At 36.1% G+C, this 24,922-nt stretch overlaps 1 long non-coding RNA gene and 1 pseudogene across 3 annotated transcripts; both read left to right on the top strand.

The window, feature by feature from the left end:
* The first annotated feature begins 3,467 nt into the window (after positions 1–3,467).
* On the top strand, positions 3,468–7,189 carry LOC130973154 (uncharacterized). 3 transcript variants are annotated; one of them, XR_009084032.1, is made up of 5 exons: positions 3,473–3,903; positions 4,022–4,276; positions 5,468–5,611; positions 5,694–5,965; positions 6,822–7,189. It is a non-coding gene; the product is annotated as an uncharacterized LOC130973154 (long non-coding RNA). The 3 variants fall into 3 exon arrangements; XR_009084033.1 differs by having other exon boundaries at positions 3,468–3,903; positions 5,377–5,965; XR_009084031.1 differs by having other exon boundaries at positions 3,472–3,903; positions 5,468–5,965.
* Positions 7,190–17,744: 10,555 nt separating this feature from the next.
* Positions 17,745–24,548, top strand: LOC130976120 (TMV resistance protein N-like; annotated as a pseudogene).
* The last annotated feature ends 374 nt before the right edge of the window (positions 24,549–24,922 follow it).

The raw sequence follows: 24,922 nt of genomic DNA, 5'->3' as shown, positions 1-24,922 counted from the left end.
TCATGTATTGATTTTTGATTTGGCTGATTTGAATAATTTTGAGCTCTCCTTGGCTCATTTGGGTTTTTTACCCAAAAAATTACTTGATAAACAATTCTTGACATTATTGAATGAGTCAAGTAAAAACTTGGCCTTGTAATATGACATAACACAGTTGGCCCATTTGTGTCTTGGCATTACAAGGCAAAGCATAAACTAATAAATCAAACATCAAATGTTATCACTTTGTTCATCATATGCTTCTTGTATTATGGTGCATCCATTTAAGCCACTTTCATTTTCACAAGGGTTATGCCCTTCCTACCCAAATACCCATCATGCTCTTCTTGGCCACACCAATGTCCAATGGTCAATATTTGTCTTCTTTGATGTTTATTCCTTTTTTTTTAATGTCCCTTTACTTGTATTTTAATTTGTTCTTTGGAGTAATCTTTAATTTGTCCAAACCCTATTCACTTGGTCCCAGTGGCGGAGCTTAGTTCAGACAAGGGGTGGCTATGGCCCCCCAAATTTTTATTAAAAAAATTAGTAATACTTTTTTAAAAAATAAAAAATAGTTCAGTTGGCTCAAATATTTTATTATGACTTAAAATATCAAAGTTTAATCTTCATCTCTTGCTTTTATTGCACAATAATTTTTAGTTTTAAACATTCAAAACATATTAGATTTGGACTGAATTGAGTGTATTCGCATTTCGCAGCTCTCTATTCAATAAGCAACACTCCCTTTACCTTTTGAATTCAAATATAAAAAATTAGGTATTTTTATTTATGTAATTTAATATTATTTTATATTTTACCGTTTATTTAATTTAATGTTTTATATGATAAAAAAGATTAGAATATTCAATAAGTATTGATATTATTGTATGTGTATAAATTGATAAAAAAATTCAATAAATATTATAAATTTTAATATTTGTCCTTCTAATTTCTTTTTTACATATTTTACTGGATATATATTCAAATTTTTATATTAAATAGTCATAAAAAATCAAAGAGTTGATGATGCATTTTTTAAGTGGAAGGCTAATATTCAAGAAGGAAAATATATAACTTTTATAATATCAACATTTGTAGATAGTTCTTCTACTTTAATGAATCACGAAGAAAGTAAGATACAACCTTCAAAAGTTTAAAAAGTTACATCTGATGAGTTTGACCTTAATTCTTTAGAATGATACCCTGAAAAATGACTTCAAATTTGGCAATATTACCCAAATCAGAGAGATGAGGTTAGACGAGCTTATCTTAAATGAGATTCATATAAAAACATCTTGACAATTATCTTCTATCAGGCCCCAAAATTTTGTTTCAAGTTCCGCCACTGCCTGGTCCCCTTTCATCATCTCTATACACATGATGTTCTTAGGTTAATCCCCCTTTTATATATATCTTTCTTTTCTTGTGGTCAACAGTGTTGAAACTATTACATCAGAGGAAATTTCCACACATCTTGGGTTGGCCAAGTTTCAAAATCACAACAACATCTTCACAAGTGTTCTGTCCCCCTTTTGCTTGCTTTATAACTAAATAATGTTATGTAATAATATATTATAGTGTATGTAAATGTATAAAATTATATATTAACTTGTGGCTATGCTATATACACACCTTATTATATGATTTATTCCATACTTTTCAATATATACAATGGATAAAAACAGTCATAACTATTTAATTTATAATTATATATAGTTGATCTAAAAAAGATAAGAGTATTTTTAATTTTTTATCTATAAACCATAAAAGATACATAATAACAAATCTAATAAATATCCAACACCTTTTCAAATATTATTTATCAAGTGAAATTGGTAATTGATTTTTTTTTTTTGGGTTTGGTTTCCGATTGATAATATAATATATATTCTGACACAGTGTTGTAGTTGCCAAAGGAAATTTTTCTTTTGATACTTTTCTTAGGCCATGATTCAATATATACTAAAGTATTTCAATTATCTAATATGCAAAGTTTGTATCTTAACTTTCATATTTATCTTTTGGAACAACTAACTAATAACACAGCTTTCTTTTTTCCTTACAATGAAACATTTGAATTTCTTTAATTTATTGAAAACATGGCAAAAGAAACTAATAAGAATCTTTATGATTACATAAGGCGTCATTCCTTTCCATACATTCTATGGAAGTAAGTATTTAAAGAAATAAAGAATAAGTTTTTACTCCAATATATAAATGTAATCTTTTCTTAAAGAAAAACAAATAAAAAAGTCTTTTTTTTTCCAACAAAATTTCATTGATTAGATATTAAAGACTCAACCTTATTAAATATACATCAATTTATTAATAATAAATTCTCAAATAGATTTCTAAAAAATATTTACTCAAAAATTATTCAAATTATATTAATCTTTTTATTATTAAAAAATCTAATTTATTTTATAATAATATTTTTTAAACGTAATTATCTAAATACATTTAGACGCATTCAATTGTTGACATAGCTGAGCTCGTTAAATAAGATTAGATAAATAATATGTACTATTATTTATTAATATAAAAAATATGTAAAATATTTTATATAATAAAAAATAGTTAATTTGTACTGTAATATCAATAAATATCAAAGTATTATTAGAATTGATCTAAAAAAAAGATTATATTTTATACATGTATTGTGTTTACAGTAGCTAGAATTCTAATCTAATTTTTAAAATCTTTGATGTTATGATTTTAAATCCATCGATAATTCTACAATATCTCTACTAAATCAGACAATTTAATGATTGTTGCAATTTAATATTTTACACGTTTAATTTACACTTCTAATTTTATATTAAATCTTTTTTTTATAATTACTATTATATATAATTGTCTTCTCGCTCGTGTCTTAAAAAATAAGTAACAAGTTCTTTGATTGAAATATTTCGTCTTCTGGTACGTAATCTTATCTAAAATTATTATGAGTAATGTTATAAGTAAATATTATTATTTTTGATTAGTATTTAAATAATAATAATTTATATTTATATTTATAAAAAATTTATACATAAAAAATATATAATTTATATCTATATTTATTAAAATTTATATATATAAATTAATGTAATTTATATCTATATATTTTAGAATTTATATATATAAATTAATAAAATTTATCTATTAAAAATAATTTAATATTTATATTAATTAAATAATGATTAAAAATACTAAAAATTGTGGTGAAAAATTTTTTAAACATCATTCTACACGTCTTAGAAATATTTTAAATTGATGAGTGTGAGATATTATAAAAAAAATATTTATTCAATCACACTTTTTTAAACTACATTTAAAAAGTGTAACCTATTTATAAAATAGACTATATTTTTTTCTCTGTTATTTTTTTATATGAAAAAAAACACAATTGTGACCTTATTTAAAAGGTGCCTTAAATATTATAAAAATTATTTATAAAACATAGCAATATGTTAATATCTATAGGTACACGTTTTATACTAAAAGAGAGTGCTTTTTAAAAAGTAACTTATTTATTCTATTTTGGATGCGTCTCAAAAGTGTTCCTAATTTATTTAAACCCGCGCCCTTCATCTTCAGAAACCTCACCACCACCTTCGCTGTTTTCACCCCTTCACCTTTGCTCACCACCACTCACCGGCGCCCTTCTCCTTCGTCTTCATCTTCGCTCACCGGCGCCCTTCACCTTCATCTTTGATGCCCTGTACGCCGCGTACCCCGACCGTAGCGCCGCTACCAGCGATGTTGTTAGCAGGACGATTCTCCCTCCGCCATCGCGCTTCACTCTGTTCGTTGCCTCCACAAGAACGCGCCCGGGGTGTTCACGCTACTCACCATCGTTACCTTTGTCTCACTCTGTATCCTCTCTGAATCTCTACATCTAGAATGGAGATGCCTCAGGGGTTTAGGGGTTTTGAGATGGTGCGTATGAATTCTTTAGGGGTTTTGATTCATCTAATTTGTTTGTTCTGAGTTTTAGCGTTTTTATTTTGATTGTTTTGAATTTTTCGTGTATCTGATTTTTGCCCGGCCATCGCAGTTCGTCACTTCCTTCATCCGCTCCTTGCGGCATCATTCACGTCGTCTTCTCCATTCTCCATTAGCGTCACAGCATCTTCTCTCTTCTTCGCCGCTAGCGTCGCGTCGTCTACTCTCTTCTCCGTCGTGAGCGTCGCATCTTGTCATCTTCTTCTATGGACTTGTTCGTCTTCTCCACCGATGCAATAGTTTCGTTCATCATCTCTGCCAGCGCAACCTTACTTGCCGCTTTCTGCTCTGGCTCCCTTCGTCTCTGGTAAGCTTCCATTTTTCCTCTTCCCTTGTTTTTTGCCTGATTATATGTTGAATAGTGAAACATTACTTGTAATACGGTGGTTTATGTATTGACTATACTCTTGTGTGAAACCATTTTGAGAAAATTGATTTCTAATGTTTTGTTTTGTTACTTATTTGTTTGATAAGAACATCCCTGGATTAAAGATGTAAGAAGTAATGCAGGTTATATTTTGTTTCTAATGTCTTCTTTTGTTTCTTGTGTTTATGATTTCTTTTTGGTATTTTTTATGAGCTTTGATTTATTTTTAGTGCCAATAGACATATTTTTCAAGTTTTAAAATCTCAGTCGCGGTAAAGATTGACATTAGGGTAGGTTAAAAAGTGCAATGGAGACAATACTTTTTTGTTGTTCTTCAAGCCCAGAACAAAAGTTTAGGCACTGCAAATTAGGTTTTGAAGGTATATAGTGACCTTATGGGATTTGTTTACGGTGATGATCAATCACTTTAATTCTATATATGCTCACATGACTTTAATTCAGAACATAAATCCAATAGAGATTGCACTGGAATTGGATATCAATGTTGCTTGCGTTGATAGAATTGCTTGCTTCGATGATATTTTTCTCTTAGTGCACATTATGGAGCATGCATTAATTGTTAACCACGTTTAGGTTGAATTCTAAGCTTGATTTAGCAGATCACTGCATGAAGCTTGGTCTGAGATTTAAAATCTTGACTTAAATTTATTTTGTTTGCTTTTTTCGACAATGGCTATTGTTATCAGTGCAAGATGATGATTTTTAAGAGGAATGACTTGACTTTTACTGTAATATCACGTACTGCAGTTTTGAAAAGGCTTTTGATGAAGTTATTTTTCCAAAGGGGGAACCTAATGCTATTTCTATTAGTAAGAGAGATGTCGAGCTTTTATAGCCAGAGACATTCATTAATGATACTATCATTGACTTTTATATTAAGCATGATAATAGAAGTTATAATATTGCTATAATTTTAATGAGTATGTACTACTTGTATTATTCAGAAATTGGTTTTCTCCCCCTTTCTCTGGCATTTGTACATGCATATGTGTTATCTCTGTATCTCATCAATTACCCAGGGAAGGAAGGAGGGCAAATCTTTGTAAGAGTGAGCAATATGTATGCCAGTGTTGTAATTTTTGCAACTTCAATAATATACTTTTTCAATAGCTTCTACTTTCAGAAGCTTGCTGATTTAGACAGAGATCCATCAAGTGCTTGTGACGGTAAAGCAGCATTTCAACGCGTTTACAAATGGACAAGAAAACTGAACCTTTTTGAGAAGGATTATATCTTTATTCCTGTTAACTACAGGTGAGAGGTTTATACATGTGCCTTGCTTGCCCTTTTGGAATTTGCTGCATCCTAATAAGAATTACTGGTGCCTTGATGACAGTCTTCACTGGAATTGATTGTCATTTGTCATCCTAGTGAAGTGATAAGCTTCAAAGGCAAGATATCTTATTTGCCTATCAATTTATATTCAATATTTTATTATAGATTGAAACACAAAAGTAATAGCTGATTATCCACAAAAAGGTAGGTAGGTGGAAGCAGTCTATTACCTTGTCAAAGAAGGATAACCTCTATATGGATGCCATGGAGACAGCCTCACAATCTGGTGATCATGAACTTGCGGAGGAGTTGCTCGTTCATTTAATTGATCAGGTACCAGGTTCAGTTTCCAATTGCATATATGATTTATTTTCTTTCAATATCCTTTTGTTCTCTGCTAATGCACTGCGTAATGGCACACAGCACTAGACCTTACAAAAATGTTACTATATATCCATTCCTTTTACAATTTACATTGGTTATTGCATATTAGCGGTATGACTTGTAGCATGTGCAATTTTAGGCCTATGTGTTAGGCTGTTAGCATTTAACAGTTTCTGTACTAATAACAACAATAAATTTTACAAAAAATTAACCTAATAACCCTCACTAATTGTTATTAAAAAATATTGGTGTCTATTGCTTCTTGAAGTGTTTATCTTAGTGCTGTTCAGCTTCCTTTAGACAGCTAGAACTTACTTGAAAGTTGATGTCAATGAGCACCTATTTAAGTTGTTTATCTAAATAGATCATTTATATTTAATTAATGGCAGAGATGCCGCTTTATTGCAACCATATTGACTTAGAAAAGATGCATTTTTGTAGTATATTTTAGTGGACTCTGCGGATATACATGTTGGTGATGATTGTTAATATTGGTTTAGTTGAACTTAGACTATAAACTAGTTATCTACTTGCATAATTTCTAAATAAAAATTGTCATATAAACAATGACTTCGCTCCATGAGTTTTGTTTAAAATTTTTTGCTTATTAAAATGCATCGTATCCAATCTTCACTCTCCCCTCTCCTTCTAGAGTTATACAGGTTACCACCTTTTACTTGTTTTAGCATGTAGTAATAGGCTCAACATTGTTTCTCTTATCTGAACTTAAAACTGTTTTTCTTTGTGGGATAAATTTGGTAAAATAACTTCTGATTATAGACTTGTTATAACTGTTGAATATCAGTTGTGGCAATGGCTTCTCAGCTTTCCGAGGCAAAGAAACGAGAACGGGCCTTTACGAATAGGGGATGCTGGAATCAGTTGCAGTTAATGGGAAAAGCCAAGAATTTGCTTCAATATATGTTCAACTCGGTCATGCTAGGTGCTCTATTTGACGTCTCTGCTATCAGAAGATTAATGACTTTTATTAGAAGATAGTTATGTAGAATATAATATTTTTGTTTTTCTTAGTTTATTAGTAGTAAATTCTAAGTGGTATAATGTATATTTTGATATGGACATGCTTAATTTTTAGTGTGAGATGTATGAATATTCAATTATGATCATTCCAATATTTTTAGTTCATTATAAATATATTTTGTTTAAGGATAATTTTTATTATTTAAAGAATATTATTTGGTATTATTATGTATTTATTTTTATTTTATATTTTTTGACTAATTTAATTAAAAATATAGGATTATATATGTAATCATTCCACTAAATATTAGGTTTTAAAAAAAAGATTATTAGAATATATATATATATATATATATATATATATATATATATATATATATATATATATAGATAGAGAGAGAGGGACCTAAAAATAATAAGGGACCTAAGGTTACACTTATATAGAGTAGTTATGATATATAATGTGGCTACGCTTTATAGGTGATGCAGTGGTGTTGAAAAGCGTAGCCTATTCTGATAAAAATGGAAGTTGAAAAGCGTAGCTTTTGATTCCAGATAGCATCACTTGAAAAGCGCACCCTATTCCCAAACGCCAAAAGCGTGGCTTTTGAGAATAGGCAACAGCTGAATAGGCATCCCCACTAAAGGGTAGCTTTAGCCTAAGACATCATTTTTTTTCACTTTTGGCTACACTTTTTAAGTGTACCTGAATGGGTGTTTTTCTTGCAGTGCATTAGAAAAAAAAGTCGCGAGAGAAAAAAGAGAATAGTGAGTTTTAATTGTTCTTTTTTAATCCTAAGAAGAGAGTAAAAATGAGTTTTTAGATAATAGGTTATCGAAATTGATTGATATTCTAATTGATTTTACCTAACATGACTCATAGAGTAAATTAAACTAAAATCAATTATAGCTGTACGGTTAATTTTTTTCAAACGAATCAAGTTTTAAATATAATTACTTCGTCTCATACAAAGAAACTTATAAATACATGTAATAGTTTCTGTTACAGTAGGTAACCGGAGATTATGGGATTGGATGACATTGGTTGGCCCAATCGTTTGGAAGAGGAGGACTTCGAGTGGGTTTGCACCTTGAGAGCCTCCGTCCGACTTGTGGGCGTGAAAGAATGGGGGTGTTACCTGCAAAGACACTCCGATGCCTAAGTTAGCAAGGGTGTAAGCAGGTCTGGAGAGTATTAGGACTTAGAGATACCTGAGGAATATCAGTGTATTTATAGTGGTGAACCAATAACCACCGTTGGAGTAGTGCCACTTTTTTAGGGTGTTAATCGTCCCTTTATCTTAGGGAGGTTAAGATATGGCTCATGGAAGTGGTTAGAGAGATTCTAGGGGTAGTTACTCATTTGAATAAGTGCTTATCTGCCAACTAATCCTCGTTCCGACTTCCTTAGAATAGGTCGTGATGAGCACCGACTTCGTACACGAAGATTGGTGCTAGGTGAGGTCCAATCCTTTGGATTAGGCCTTTCGCTTTGGACCTGGGCCTTTACTATTGGGTCAGGGTATGAACAGTGCCCCTACTCGAGCCCAATTTCTTTTCAAGATTTGGGTTCGAGTATTCTACTCGGGGTCGTAGCCGACTTGTTGGCGGACCGACGTGATGTTCTGAAACCGACGTGACTTTTCGTGACCTTTTGGTTCTGACAATTACGTCTATTCAAGCGTCACGTCCGTTAGGGATGTGCGTAGGGATTGATGGTCTTGGTAACAGTGCATTCTCATTAATGACTGCCCCGCTTTTACCATTATGCCCTTAGTGTATTTATAAATACTTTCCCTCTCTTCCGTTGTTTCCTTTCTGCGATTTTTCAAATATCTTCTTCATTTGCTTGTGCTGCATTCTTGTGTTTGAAGGCTTTCACTTCCTCCAACCTTATTTTCAAGTAAAGGTTAGTTTTCTCTTTCTGTGACATGCTTTTTGTTTGCATGCCTTTATTTTGTGGATAGATAGGTTGATTTGTAGGTTTCTGTTTGGTTCCGTACTCCCCTTAGAGACCATATCTTTGATTTTCCTTTCCTTTTCCTTTGTAGGTTTTACTCACCTTTTTAGGAAAATGACTTCCGTAGATTGGGTCGATGTCACAGTCTTGGGGGAGGAACCTTTGGTTGATACTGAGTTTATCACCCACCTCCGCACTCGCCACAGAATTTGTACTTCTGAGGAAGATGAGCCGAAGTATGAGTTGGTAGTCCCGGGTCCAAAAGACCGGGTTTGCCATGGGGGGGCCAATGGAACGGCCCCTCACTTCTTTTTTATGTATGAGTGCATGATCATCCGTTTGGGTGTTTTTCTTCCTTTTTCAAATTTTGAAATGTCTGTGTTGCGTCACTGCCGAGTTGCCCCTACTCAGCTTCACCCTAACTCTTGGGGTTTTTTGAAAATATATCAATTTATTAGCCAGGCCTTGGAGTTCCCTACCTCTTTGAGAATTTTCTTTCATCCCTTCCATATGACCAAGCCCTTCAGTGGGCTAAACAATAAACAACAGTGGGTGTCTTTCCGGGCCATACAAGGTCGGAGAGTTTTCATCCTTTTTGACGAATCCTTCTATGACTTTAAAAATTATTTTTTCAAAGTTCAAGCTGTAGAGGGTCACCATCCCTTTTTCTTGGACGAGAATTCTTCACCTCGCTTTCCCTTGTATTGGTTGGAAGCCTCCCCCTGTGAGAAATACGGTCTGGACGACCTGGACGAAGTGGAGGCGGCCATTGTGGGGTTCCTCCGAGAAGTGTGGGGAAGGGCCCCATATTTGGACACTAAGAAATTCCTCCAGGGGTCTCCGACTTTTATACAGGCGCAAATAGGTAGCTTTTGTTCTTTCTAATTTGTTTCCGACTTGTAACTTCTATGACCGACTTGTCTGACCTTTAGTTGCTACTTGTTTTTGTAGAGATGGCGAAGAAGAATGCTCAGGAGTCTTACCAGAGGATCCAAGAGGCCAAAGCGAGGTCTCGGGCCAGGACTGGTGGCACCAGGGCAATTATCTCCCCTCCTCCTCCTCCTCCTCGGAACACGAGAACTCTCTCTCAATCCATTGTGATCTCCTCTTCAGCTTCATCTCAGCCGCCCCCCTCCGCCCGACCTTCTCCTGAGCCAGAGAAGAAGAAGCGCAAGACTTTAGAGTCTGGCTCTTCTTTTGAAGGTGAGGTTAAGGCGGATGCTCTTGCATTCGTCCGAAGGAACATCTACCCCAATGCTCACATAAGCATGGACGATGTTTCTGTTCGGAACCACCTTACCTCTCTGGCTGAGGAGAGTCTCCGGGCTGCGGGGGTCTGTACTAAACTCTTAGATATTTTTGAGAAGACTCCCCTCAGTTCCTTGGGTTCAACCTCCAAGGTTGAGGAGCTGGAAGGAAGGCTTCTTATATATCAAGAGCATGAGAAGGAGCTGAAGGAGGAGGTCGCTAAGCTGATGGAGGAGAGGGATGGCCTTCGGGAGAAGGAGAGCAAGTTGCAGGCCCAGTGCAACATGGAGGTGGATTTGAGGAAAATAGCACAAGCTAGCTATCAGAGTTTATTTGATGACCTTGTGTCTGTGAGGAAGGAGCTGCTGAATTCTCGGAATGCATACACAGAGTTGGAGGATTCTATTGCTGATGGTGCCGAGGAATCTTGGAGGATCTTTTTGGAGCAGGTCAGGGTCATTGCTCCCGACTTGGATCTTTCTCCTTTGAATCCTGACAAAGTCGTTATTGACGGTGCCATAGTTGATCCTCCTGCCCCCGTGATCGTGTCCGAGTCAGAATTGAAGACTCGGGGGCAGAGGATCATTAAGTCTCCTCCTCGTGCCAAGGATGATCCCAGTTCCTCAAAGCCTCAAGGATCTTCCTCTCCTTCTTTTCCTGGTCCTGATAATGCTCCTGGATCTGATGGTGGCCCGACTCTCTACCTTCCTGTTCTTGGTGAAAAATAAATATAAAAAATGATTGGCTATATGGGGGCCCGGCCTATGGGTCCCCTCTTTTTTAAACTCTTTTTTATTATTTTGTATTGTGGTGGTGGTTACTGAACAATTTCTTCTGGCCTTTTAAGGCCGTAAACAAAAAATATTTATAAATACCCTTTTTGGATAAGGGTTTTATTTAACAAAGAATTTTAGCTTCCCTTTTTTGTGTGCATGCTTTTTTGATTTGATTTTTCGAAGTCCCCTTGATCTTTTCTGAAAACCTTTTCTTTGGCTTGTCTGTTTTTCTGAGCCTTTTTGCTTTAAGGACTTTAGGATTGCCTTTAAGCTTTTTCCAGGTTTTTCGGTCTCTTTTTGTTATTCCTTATACTCAATTTTGTTTTATTGAGTCCATATGAGTTAGGTTATTTTTGCGATGCGTTTCTATTCTACTCGGTTTTACCCTCGACTTATGAGTCGGAGTTTGTCCCGAGTTTCTTACGATCAACTTTTATAACCTCTTTACATCGACTTGTACCTCGTCGTTTTATCCTGACGACCATCTAGGTCGGTTCATGGGATTTTCACGTTTTGTCGAGCTTAAGTCGGCGCGTTTCGTAGAGAAAAAGAGAAAACAAGAAGGAATTTATAAGAGATTACTGTAAAATGAAAAAGATCTTTATTTATTGGGGAGGTACCTTATTGCTACTAAGGGTTTTTTGACAGCCTATTTCCCTTAGCCTCTACTATGATGCCTCGTTAAAAACCCTTCTTCAGAAAAAACCCTTTAAGTTTTTGGGGAAAAAATCATGAAGCTGGGAAAAGAGTACATCAGGGAGTAGAGTTCGCTTTTAACTATAGTACATTTTCAAATTACAAGCATGCCACGACCTCGGTAACTCGGTGCCGTTTAGGTCGGTCACCTTATAATAGCCTTTTCCTAAGACCTCGCTAACTTTGTAGGGTCCCTTCCAATTTGCAGCGAGCTTTCCTTCCCCCGGTTTATTGACTCTAATGTCGTTTCTGATCAGGATCAAATCGTTTAGGGCAAAGCTCCTTTGGATGACTTTTTTGTTGTACCTTATAGTCATCCTTTGCTTCAACGCTGCTTCTCTTATCTGGGCTTGTTCTCGGACTTCGGGGAGCAAGTCAAGCTCCTCTTTGTGCCCCTGTACATTTCCAATCTCATCATGGAGAATTACCCTTGGGCTTTGCTCATTGATTTCTATTGGTATCATGGCTTCTACGCCGTAGACTAGTCGGAAGGGTGTTTCCCCAGTAGCAGATTGTGGCGTTGTCCGATAAGCCCATAGTACTTGTGGGAGTTCTTCTGTCCAGTCTCCTTTTGCCTCTTGTAGTCTTTTCTTCAATCCTGTCAGTATGACTTTGTTGGCTGCCTCGGCTTGTCCATTGGCTTGTGGATGTTCCACCGAGGTGAACTGGTGTTTGATGTTCATGCTGGCCACCAAGCTTCTGAAGGTAGAGTCGGTGAACTGGGTTCCATTATCTGTAGTGATGGAATAAGGGATTCCATACCTTGTGATGATGTTTTTGTAGAGGAACCTCCGACTTCTTTGGGCCGTGATGGTAGCCAATGGTTCTGCTTCTATCCACTTCGTGAAGTAGTCTATTCCCACGATCAAATATTTTGACTTGTCCTGGCGCTTGGGGAAAGGGACCTAACAAATTCATTCCCCATTTTGCGAATGGCCATGGAGAAGTTATACTGATGAGCTCCTCGGGGGGAGCCGCATGGAAATTTGCATGCATTTGGCATGGTTGACATTTTTTCACAAACTCCATGGCATCTTTCTGCAAGGTCGGTCAGTAGAATCCAGCTTGGATTACTTTTCTGGCTAACGACCTGGCTCCGAGATGATTTCCACAGATCCCATTGTGGACTTCTTCTAGTACCTCGGTGGTTCTTGAGGTCGGCACGCATTTTAACAATGGTGTTGATATTCCCCTTTTGTAGAGGATATTTTTCACCAGAGTATAATGTTGTGCTTCCCTCTGGATCTTCTTAGCCTCTTTTTCCTCTTTGGGGAGGATGTCGAATTTCAAGTACTCGACCAAGGGGTTCATCCATCCGAGGTTTAATCCGGTCACCTCAAGGACCTCTTGCTTTTCTTCCATTTTTACCACGGAAGGTTCCTGGAGAGTTTCTTGGATCAGGCTTCTGTTATTTCCTCCTGGCTTGGTACTTGCTAACTTAGCGAGGGTGTCTGCTCTGCTGTTGAGGTCCCGAGTTATATGTTTGACCTCGGTTTCCGCAAAGCGCCCAAGGTACTCTAAAGTTCTTTCCAAGTATCTCTTCATGTTTGGATCTTTTGCCTGATACTCTCCACTTATCTGGGAGGTCACCACTTGTGAGTCGCTGTATATCATCACCTTTGTAGCACCGACTTCTTCCGCCAGCTTCAATCCGGCAATCAGGGCTTCATACTCTGCCTGATTATTTGAGGCTGGGAATTCAAACTTGAGGGAAACCTCTATTTGGGTTCCTCTTTCATCTACCAATATTATGCCTGCACCGCTTCCTGTCTTATTTGAGGATCCATCTACATAGAGTTCCCATGTAGTTGGTTTTTCCTCTTGATCTCCTGCGTATTCGGCAATGAAGTCGGTGAGGCATTGGGCTTTAATTGCCATCCGAGTTTCATACCTCAAGTCGAACTCGGAGAGCTCTATTGCCCATTGAACCATTCTCCCTGCAACATCCGTCTTTTGGAGGATTTGCTTCATGGGTTGGTTTGTGCGGACTCTTATTGTGTGAGCTTGAAAGTAAGGCCGTAGCCTTCGTGAGGCTACCACTAAGGAGTAGGCAAACTTCTCTAGTTTGTGGTACCTTAGTTCAGGACCTTGTAAAACTTTACTGATGAAATATACTGCGTGCTGACCGACCTCGTCTTCTCTTACCAGGGCTGATGAGACAGCCTTGTCTGCTACAGATAAGTACAGGACGAGATCTTTTCCAGCTACAGGTCGGGTCAGAATCAGAGGTTGACTTAGGAATCTTTTGAACTCCTGGAATGCCTCATCGCATTCACGAGTCCATTCGAACTGACATCCCTTCCTCAATAAGGAGAATAGTGGAAGGGATTTTAATGCTAATCCTGCCAAAAATCTGGAGAGGGCTGCAAGTCGGCCATTTAGCTGTTGGACCTCTCTTAAATAAGTCGGACTTTTCATTTTCAGGATAGCTTTACACTTATCGGGATTGGCTTCAATCCCTCTTTGTGTCAGCATGAACCCTAGAAATTTTCCAGCTTCCACTGCGAAGGTACATTTTGCGGGATTTAATCTCATCCCGTGTAGCCTTATGGTGTCAAAGACTCGTGAGAGGTCTGATAAGAGGTCGACTTCTTTCTTAGTTTTTACCAGCATGTCGTCGACATATACTTCCATTAGGCTCCCAAGGTGAGAGGCGAACACCTTATTCATCAACCTTTGGTACGTGGCCCCTGCATTTTTCAATCCAAATGGCATGACCACGTAGCAGAAATTAGCTCTGGGTGTGATGAATGATGTTTTCTCCTGGTCTGTTTCGTACATCGGGATTTGGTTATACCCCAAGTAGGCGTCCATAAACGACAAGTATTGATACCCCGAGCTGGAGTCTACTAGGGTATCAATGCTTGGTAGCGGGTAAGGGTCCTTGGGACATGCCTTATTTAAATCGGTATAGTCAACACACATTCTCCATTTACCATTTTGTTTTTTGACTAGCACTACATTGGCTAGCCATGTTGGGTATTTGACTTCTTTGATGAAGCCGGCTTCTAGGAGCGCCTGTACCTGTTCTTCTACTACTAGGGCTCGTTCAGGGCCGAGCTTGCGTCTTCTTTGTTGTACAGGTCGGGACCCCGAGTAGACCGAGAGCCTGTGAGACATGAGTTCAGGGTCTATCCCAGGCATGTTGGAGGCCTTCCAGGCAAAGAGGTCAGAGTTGTCTCTTAGGAGCTTGGTCAACCCTTGTTTTAGGGTTTCTCCTAAATTGGCTCCTATGTGAGTATTTTTTCCTTCCTCTTCGCCGACTTGTATCTCTTCGGTTTTTCCTCCCGGCTGTGGTCGTAGCTCTTCTCTAGCCCTTGCACCACCGAGCTCTATTGTGTGTACTTCTCTGCCTTTTCCCCTCAGGTTTAGGCTTTCATTGTAGCATTTTCTTGCCAATTTCTGATCTCCCTTCACTGGAATTTCATACAGAGGTGGGGAGTGGATACCACTGCTCCGAGTCGATTTAGGGTAGCTCTGCCGATTAAAGCATTATATGTTGACCCTACATCGATGACTATGAAGTCTATACTCAGAGTCTTTGATTTTTCCCCTTTTCCAAAAGTGGTGTAGAGGGGCAAAAATCCCAGTGGCCTTATTGGCGTGTCGCCTAATCCGTACAGGGTGTCGGGATAGGCTCTTAGCTCTTTCTCATCCAACCCTAGTTTGTCAAAAGCGGGCTTAAAAAGGATGTCCGTCGAGCTTCCTTGGTCTACTATGGTTCTGTGGAGATGGGCATTTGCTAGGATCATAGTTATTACCACTGGATCATCATGTCCAGGGATTATTCCTTGCCCATCTTCTTTTGTGAATGAAATGGTGGGGAGGTCGGCGGATTCACCTCCGACCTAGTAGACTCGCTTGAGATGCCTCTTGCGAGAGGACTTGGTGAGGCCCCCTCCTGCAAACCCTCCTGAGATCATATGTATATGTCTCTTCGGAGTCTGTGGTGGTGGGTCTCTTCTTTCTACATCATCTCGCTTCCTTTTTCCATGACCATCCGACCTTTCTATGAGATATCTGTCAAGCCGACCTTCTCTAGCCAGCTTTTCTATCACATTCCTAAGGTCGTAACAGTCATTTGTGGAGTGACCATATATTTTATGGTACTCACAGTAGTCGCTGCGGCTCCCCCCTTTTTTTATTTTTAATGGGTCTGGGGGTGGTAGCCTTTCAGTTTTGCAAATCGCTCTGTATACATCCACTATAGAAACTTTGAGAGGAGTATAAGAGTGATACTTCCTTGGTCTATCGGGACCGAGTTTTTCCTTCTTCTTGGTCTCCCTCTCCCTCTCTTTTGTTGAGGGAGGGTGCCCAGATCGCCAACTCAGGTCTCTCAGCTTAGCATTTTCTTCCATGTTGATGTACTTTTCTGCTCTTTCCTGCACATCACTTAAAGAGATGGGGTGTCTTTTGGATATGGACTATGAGAAGGGACCTTCTCTAAGCCCATTGACTAACCCCATTATGAATGCCTCGGTGGGTAGGTCTTGGATCTCTAAACATGCCTTGTTAAACCTTTCCATATAGGTTCGTAAGGACTCTCCGACCTCCTGTTTTATTCCCAGGAGGCTCGGCGCATGTTTTACTTTATCCTTCTGGATAGAGAACCTCATCAAGAACTTCCTTGAGAGGTCTTCAAAACTGGTGATTGACCTCGGAGGGAGGCCATCGAACCACTTCATCGCTGCTTTCGACAGAGTAGTCGGGAAAGCTTTGTAGCGTGTTGCATCAGAAGCATCAGCCAGATACATCCGACTTTTGAAATTGCTTAGGTGATGCTTTGGATCTGTGGTTCCATCATAGAGGTCCATATCGGGACTTTTGAAGTTCCTCAGAACTTTTGCCCTCATTATGTCCTCACTAAAAGGATCCTCTCCTCCTAGAGGCAGTTCCTCTCGTTCGTCGCGGGAGTTCCGACCTTTGAGGGAGGATTCTAACTTCAAGAGTTTTCTTTCTAACTCTTTTCGTCGTTCCATCTCCTTTTTAAGGTTTTTCTCTGTTTCCCTTTGTCGTTCCCGCTCCTGTTCCAACTGTTCCAAGCGACTCTGATGAACATGGACTAGTCCCATGAGCTCAGCTGCGTGGGGTTGTTCGTCTTTTTCCGACTCGCGTCCTTCTGAGGAAGTCACCTTCGGATTTTTGACTCCGGAGGTACCCTCTCTATGTTGGTCGCTGGTCCCCTGGTGGAAGGCCATGTCTACGTTATTGTTTCCAGTATCCAGATTCTCTTGTTCATAATCTGTTTCCACATGTCCCTCTTCAGGGGATCTGTCCGCCATCATTGGTTGATCTCTCGGGTCCCCGGCAACGGCGCCAATGTTACGGTAGGTAACTGGAGATTATTAGATTGGATGGCGTTGGTTGGCCCAATCGTTTGGAAGCGGAGGACTTCGAGTGGGTTTGCACCTTGAGAGCCTCCGTCCGACTTGTGGGCGTGAAAGAATGGGGGGTGGTACCTGCAAAGACACTCTGATGCCTAAGTTAGCAAGGGTGTAAGCAGGTCTGGAGAGTATTGGGACTTAGAGGTACCTGAGGAATATCAGTGTTTTTATAGTGGTGAACCAATAACCACCGTTGAAGTAGTGCCACTTTTTTAGGGTGTTAACCGTCCCTTTATCTTAGGGAGGTTAAGATATGGCTCATGGAAGTGGTTAGAGAGATTCTAGGGCTGACTCATTTGAGTAAGTGCTTATCTGCCAACTAATCCTCGTTCCGACTTCCTTAGAATAGGTCGTGATGAGCACTGACTTCGTACACGAAGATTGGTGCTAAGTGAGGTCCAATCCTTTGGATTAGGCCTTTCGTTTTTGGACCAATTCATTACATGTAAATAAAAGAATTTTGTAATGCCTTATTCAAACATAATCTAATGGTCTCGGGCATTGTAATTCACCATTTATGTTATGAGTTATGAGAGTGAAATAATAAATCATTAGAGAGTATAAAAATAAGTGAAACAGAGGAAGTAGTAATAAAATAGACACTAGTAAAAATCTTTGAGAAATAAACAAATAAAAGGTGTACCACTATCACTGATCACGCGTCTTCAGTATTCATACTTTGTGTCTCCTTCATCACTACCCAGCAGCTTCCGCTTACTTTCCTTTCTCTCTTCACAAAGAGTTTCTTAATTGATGTTATTAATTAACTGTTTAGTGTTAATAACCACAACTCTTGTTCAGCATATACATACTCTTCTTCAAACTTCAAACATATGGCGTCCGCCTCTTCTTCCACTTCAATCCCACTACCACCACCGCCAAGATCATACACTTATCACGTGTTCTTGAGTTTTAGAGGAGAAGATACTCGCACAGGTTTCACTGGCCATCTCTATGCGGCCCTCAATAGGAAAGGAATCACAACCTACAAAGATGACCAAAACCTTAGCAAAGGCCATGTTATTTCAAAAGAACTCCTCAAAGCAATTGAAGAGTCCATGTTTGCAGTTATCGTTTTCTCACCGGACTACGCTTCCTCCAGTTGGTGCTTGGATGAGCTCCAAAAAATCATGGAGTGCAACAACAAGGTGGGACAACAGATCGTGCCGGTGTTCTACGATGTGGAGCCTTGTGATGTGAGGCACCAAATAGGAACCTTTCATGAAGCTTTCAAGAAACACGAACAGAGACATAACCGTGAGAAAATCAAAAGATGGAGAGATGCGCTAACACAAGTAGCTGCTCATTCTGGTTGGACCTCCAAAAATGAGTAAGCTAACTAGTCATTAACTTATTACTCTTCTTATTGCTACAATTTATCTGCTATACATGTTCAAACTTTTAGATCTATATCCCTGTAAACAAAACTGCAATCATTATAGGTACCATTTATAACAAATAACATAGATCTGCTTGTTAAAATTGCTCCAGTAAATGGCATAATTAAAATGTTTTCACTAAAAATTTTTTAAGATCGATAAGAGACATTACTCTTAATATTATATAATATTATTATTATTTTATAATACTACATTTTAAATATTTTTCTAAACCAAATAGAGTGCAATGTTTAAACAACGATGGTAACAGTATACTACTAAAAATTAGCCACAATGTTTAAATTTTTTGTACAAACATATCAATTTTTAATTGAAAAAAAAGTAAATTATAACAAATTATATTCTGGTTCCTATGATTTTTTTTTCAAAATAGATTTAAACCATATCTACCCTACATTCATAGTTTAGACTTTAGAGTAATACATTAATTGAATCAATTTCTAAAAATTTTTTAGTTGAATATTTTAGTTCTTAGAAAAAAATTTATTATCAAATTAGCTTTTTGATTTTTTCATTCAGTTAAACAAATCAATCTTTGGTGGATCTTTCTTAGAAAAAATAAATATTTGAATTAAAGTTTATAGTAATATATAGAATAATTTCTTTTCTTCTTCAACGTAGACACAATCACACTATGAACGAGCCAACGAGCTATAGCTCAAATGGCATAGTCTCTCTACTCATTTAGAAATCGCAAATTCGAGTCTCTCTGTCTTTAGTAAAAAAAAAATCATAATATAAACGAATTATTATAAATTTTAATTCAAATATAATCATAGAATAATAGTTATATATGGTTATTTTAATCTACCATAATTTTCTTCTTGAATTACATATGAAATAAAGCTCTCGAAATTAGCTAATAATAAAATAATATGATAACACCATGGAGGCATGGAATCAATCACAATAGAATGATATTGATAATGAATGCTAAAAATGCAACGTAATAACCCAAATTAGTCCTAAAAAAAAAAATGGTCAGAAAAATTTAATTCTCAGCAAATTTTAACCATTAAACCAGTCTCTGAGTTTATATTTTATTAGACATATTAATCTTCGTCTTAATTTTGGTAAAAAAAATTAGACAAATCAATGCATATTGTTATTTAATAATAAAAAAAATGATCCCTAAAAATTTTTTAAATTCTAAGATGAGTTCTTCCATACAAATAAATAATCTTATGTGAGAATTGATTTGTCTATCAGAATAAAAATTTAAAAACTAATTTAGTAATTAAAATTTGTTAAAAATTAAAATGTCAGACTAAAAAATTTTTAAAAATTAATTTGGAGTATTTCTCAAAAATATATATTGTATTATCCTTTTTTTGTTTCTTAATAGGCATAAATAGATATCAAGAGTCATTAATTTTTTATGATGATTTATATAACTAGAAATACTTTGGTATAATACGGTTTGTTAGTATGTCACCTAACTAATAATAACTAGAATAAGACTCGGACTAAGAGCTAAATTAATTATACTATATAAAATAAATTTAAAAGTATTATATTATATATAAATTAATTAGATAATATATGGATTAATATTAAATTTTTATACTTATTTGTGAAAATATTTATAATTTATATATAATTTAATATAATTATTTTAAAAAACCAAAAGAAAATATATAACAACAGAAGTCTTGTAAAGTTGGCTACTTTCTTAAATATTGACTTATGTGTGTTTTGTAATATTTTTATATAATAGAAGAATTTTTTATATACTATTATTTTTTTTTCTAAAGTTAGGAGTAAAACTCGAATTCGAAATCTCTAGGTGAGGAGGAAAGACTATGTCATTTAAGCTATAACTCGTTGGCTTCTTATATACTATTATACTTTATCATAAAAATTTAAATATAATTAATACTAAGAAGATATAAGTTTTTTTTTTCATTTATTGTGTGAATATTTTTCATAAACAATCATTCAGACTTTGAAAAACAAATTTTATTTGTTTGTTGATATTTTCGAGTTAATGGTATTGTATAGTGTAATTTTGAAGTTTTTTTTAGTGTATTTGGATTTTGGAGATAATTAAAAAAAACAATTGAAAAAAAAAATATAAAAAATGTAGTATAACATTATAAATATACTTTATTAATAATGATATATTAGAATATATCCATAATAAACAAATATTGTTGTGTTATTATACACTTTAAATATTTGTAGTTATTAATATAGTTTTAATATAGATATTAATTATATTTAATCGTTACTTCTTAATTTAATGGAATAATAATAGGTATTAAATTTAATTACTTTTGTATTATTACTATATAGAATTTCTAATTTTTATTTTACAAAATTGTAAAATTACCATGTATACAAAATTGCTGATGATGCGGCACAATCATAGAAACCAATATGTCATAAACTCATTTTATAATAGATTTGTATCAATTTTATATAATAAAAATTAGATTCAATGAATCAGGTATCAAATTAAAATAAATTTATAAAAAGCTATATCAAATGAATAAATTACCTGGAAAATATATATAGCTTATTGCAAATAAATTTTGTAAAAAAAAAAAATGTTTTTGTAAACTTCAGTTGTTTTGTTTTGCGTCTTCCTTTATCTTATTACAAATTTTTTTTTTTTTATAATAAAAGAAGTTGCTATATTACAAAGAAATTCTCTTTCCCTGAACAGGGACGAAGCAGTACTTGTGGAAAATATTGCTCAACATATATTTGAAATATTGATTCCTAAGTTGCCATCTTCAATGAAGAATCTTGTGGGGATTAATTCAAGAGTGGAACAAGTGATTACTCAAATAGGCCTTGGATTGAATGATGTTCGCTTTATAGGCATATGGGGAATGGGCGGCATGGGTAAGACCACTATTGCTAGAGCAGTCTTTGAAACCATTCGATGTAGATTTGAAGTTACTTGCTTTCTTGCCGATGTAAGGGAGAAGTGTGAGAAAAAAGATATTACTCACATACAAAAGCAACTTCTTGATCAAATGAAAATAAGTTCAAATGCTGTTTATAACAATTATGATGGGAGGACAATAATTCAAAACTCTTTACGTCTCAAAAAGGTACTTCTTGTTCTTGATGATGTAAATCATGAAAAACAATTAGAAGATTTGGCTGGGGAAAAAGATTGGTTTGGTCCTGGAAGCAGAATAATAATCACAACTAGAGATTTCCATCTGCTAAAGAAAAATAAGTTGCATGAAACTTATAACGTTGAAGGGTTAGTGGAAAGTGAAGCCCTTAACCTCTTTTCTTTAGAAGCTTTTAACCTGCCAAAACCTTCAGAAGAGTTTTTGGATTTGTCCAAAGAAGTGGTCAAATACAGCGGTGGTCTCCCATTGGCACTTAAAGTATTGGGTTCCTATCTTAATGATAGACCTATTGCGGTTTGGTATAGTGCTATTGAAAGAATAAAGAAGTCTTCACATTATGAAATTATTGATGTATTGAAAATAAGCTATGATGGTTTAGAAGATACAGAAAAGGATATTTTTCTAGATATTGCTTGTTTCTTTAAAGGATGTTTGGAAAGCTTTGTAACAGAGAAATTAAAAAGATGTGGTCATGATGCTGAAATCGGTATTGATATTTTGATTAATAAATCATTGATCACTATAGACATACATGGTTGTTTGGGGATGCATGATCTGCTTGAAGAAATGGGCAAACAAATTGTAATTCAGGAATCTCAGAATGATGTTTGTAAGCGTAACAGATTGTGGTGTTTGGAGGATGTTGAATTTGTACTTACTCAAAAGAAGGTAAGTGTCGTTTTTTCTCAACTATAGGATGCATAGAATTAAAATAAGGATTTGACAATGTCTTTGATATTATATCTAGGTAACTAAAAACTATTTTTTATTTTTATTGTTATCTCAACCAGTATAGTTTTTTCTTTGGTTTTTTTAATTGTTTATTTATTTATTTACGTGTATGTGTAGAAAACTAAAGCAACTCATGGCATCGTTCTACATGAGTGGTATAGCATGACTGAAGTGAATCAGAGAGATTTATCTTTCTAAAAAATGTCGCAGTTAAAGCTTCTCATTTTAGATGGCGTGAAAGCTCCCATTCTCTGCGATATTCCTTGTACATTAAAAGTATTTCGCTGGACAGATTGTCCACTGAAAACTCTGCCCCTTACAGATCATCAACACTATGAGCTTGTTGAAATTAGTCTGTCTGATAGCCAAATTGTAGAGTTATGGGATGGAAAGAAGGTAGACCTTTTCATCAACAGTTCCATCAAATTTTCTTAAACATTTCCAGCATAAATATTAACCATGTGATATTTTTTTTTATGTTTTTTCAGGTTCTAGAAAAGTTAGAGCACTTAGATCTGTCATGGTGCAAGCAGCTGAAGCAAACGCCAGATCTTTCTGCGGCTCCCAATCTTAAAATACTTTATCTTTGGGGATGCGAGGAGCTGGATTATATTCACCCGTCTCTCGCACACCACAAGAGGCTTGTTGAATTGTATTTATGTGAATGTAGGAGTCTTGAAACACTTGGAGATAAATTGGAGATGAGTTCACTCGAGAAACTATATCTTAATGACTGCAGTAGTTTGAGAAGACTGCCAGAATTTGGGGAATGCATGAAACAGTTCTCGACTCTTGATCTGAAAGGTACAGGTATAGAAGAGCTACCCCCAACGCTTGGAAATTTGGCTGGCGTGTCTGAGTTGAACTTAAATGGATGCGACAAGATTACTGGTCTTCTCTTATCACTTGGATGTCTCGTTGGCCTAAAAAGCTTGAGGTTAAGTAGTTGGCCTGAAACTCATCGGTTAGAGTCCCTCACAGTCAGAGCTGATTATGATGATTCTGATAGCTCATCTTTGAGTAGCCTGACCCTTTCCTATGATATTGCCCACTTAGCCTCGTTGACCAAATTGGATTTATCTGAGAACAGGTTTTTAAGAGTTCCAATAAGTATCCATCAACATACCAGACTTACATGTCTGAACTTATGGGCTTGCCATGAATTGAAGGTTTTACCAGAGCTTCCATCAAGTCTAAGAAAATTAAACGCAGGGGGTTGTTATTCACTGGATGCGTTGAATGTTAATGATGTTATATCAAAGGCGTGTTGTGGCTTTGCAGAATCAGCTAGCCAAGATCGTCAAGACTTCTTGCAAATGTTGATCACAGGGAAGGAAATTCCAGCATGGTTTGAGCATCAGGAAGAAGATGACGGAGTATCAGTCTCATTCCCACTTAATTGCCCTTCAACTGAAATTCTCGCACTTGCTCTCTGTTTTCTATGTGAAAGTAACCGAAGTGTTGGATTATGGCCTTCGGTGATCTGCAACGGGAAAGAATTCATCAACGCGACTTCATACCGGTTGTCTAGTATATATAATGTGTTCATTGTGTGCGTGAACGGTTACTATTTTAGTAAGCTGTTATGCCAACACAATCGCTTCCAATTGTTATTTCCAGATTATGACGATTTTGATGATGATATCCGAGTAAAGAGATGTGGAGCACGTTGGGTGACTAAGCAAGACGTTGAAGGTTTCAAGAAAACAAAATCAAAAACTGGGAAAAGGAAAGCAACTATGGACATCATCTCACATTCTTCACCTTCTACTTCTGGGAATAACATGCTCCTCGTTGCCCCTCCACAGTATGAACAAGTGGAAGAGCCAGCCGCCACAGCAGAGGGCCCTATCCGCCATTTGGCATCTCGCAAAAGCTCTCACCCACCTCAACTCTTACCTCTCTTCCCTTTGCATCCCAATTCTCATAGCTCATGACACACCTTTCTCAATATATTACTTGTATCATTGCCAAGCTTACATCTCTTCAGCTAAATGGTTCAGCAGGTCATTGCATCCATCCAGAAAGAAATGTAAATCTTTTTTATATCAATATTGCTATTTGAACTTTGCATTTTAGTTTGTAATTCTTTTTCTTTCAATTTTTAGGAAAAATAATATGTTGGTTTCTCATAGAGGAGACTTTATGTTATGTGATTACTGGGAATGTGTTTCTGTGTTAAATTGCGGGTTTCAAATTGTGAATATGAAAAAATGTTGAGTTAAGAAATTAACTAAATTAATTAGTGATGACAAACATTATTTTTGGGTAAAATAAATAATTAGTGTTGAGTGTTAATAATTATATGTTGCTAATTATTTATTAAACATTACAGGCCAAAACTTTGTCTAGCAGCCCAAATTGGAATAAAAATAAAACATCAAGGTTGGTGGGTTGGTTAATCAAGCGAAACCCAAAAGAAACAAAGCCAAAGAAATCAAACGGGTTGCTTAATGGATATCCGATCCAAATCCAAGTTGATTTCAAATCCCTCCAATTTGATCTCACATCACAAGCGACGTTCACCTCTGTGTGTTGGTCAGAAACTCAGAAAAGTGAGAAAGAGAGAGAGAGCTTTTTCCCTAAGCTAATCACCAAAGAAGCAAGAAAAAGAGAGATTAAGCTTGAAAGACAGAT

Source organism: Arachis stenosperma, chromosome 4, assembly GCF_014773155.1.
Source record: "Arachis stenosperma cultivar V10309 chromosome 4, arast.V10309.gnm1.PFL2, whole genome shotgun sequence".
Taxonomy (NCBI): domain Eukaryota; kingdom Viridiplantae; phylum Streptophyta; class Magnoliopsida; order Fabales; family Fabaceae; genus Arachis; species Arachis stenosperma.
Note: the sequence above shows the minus strand (reverse complement) of the source record. Positions and strands in the feature narration are given on the sequence as shown.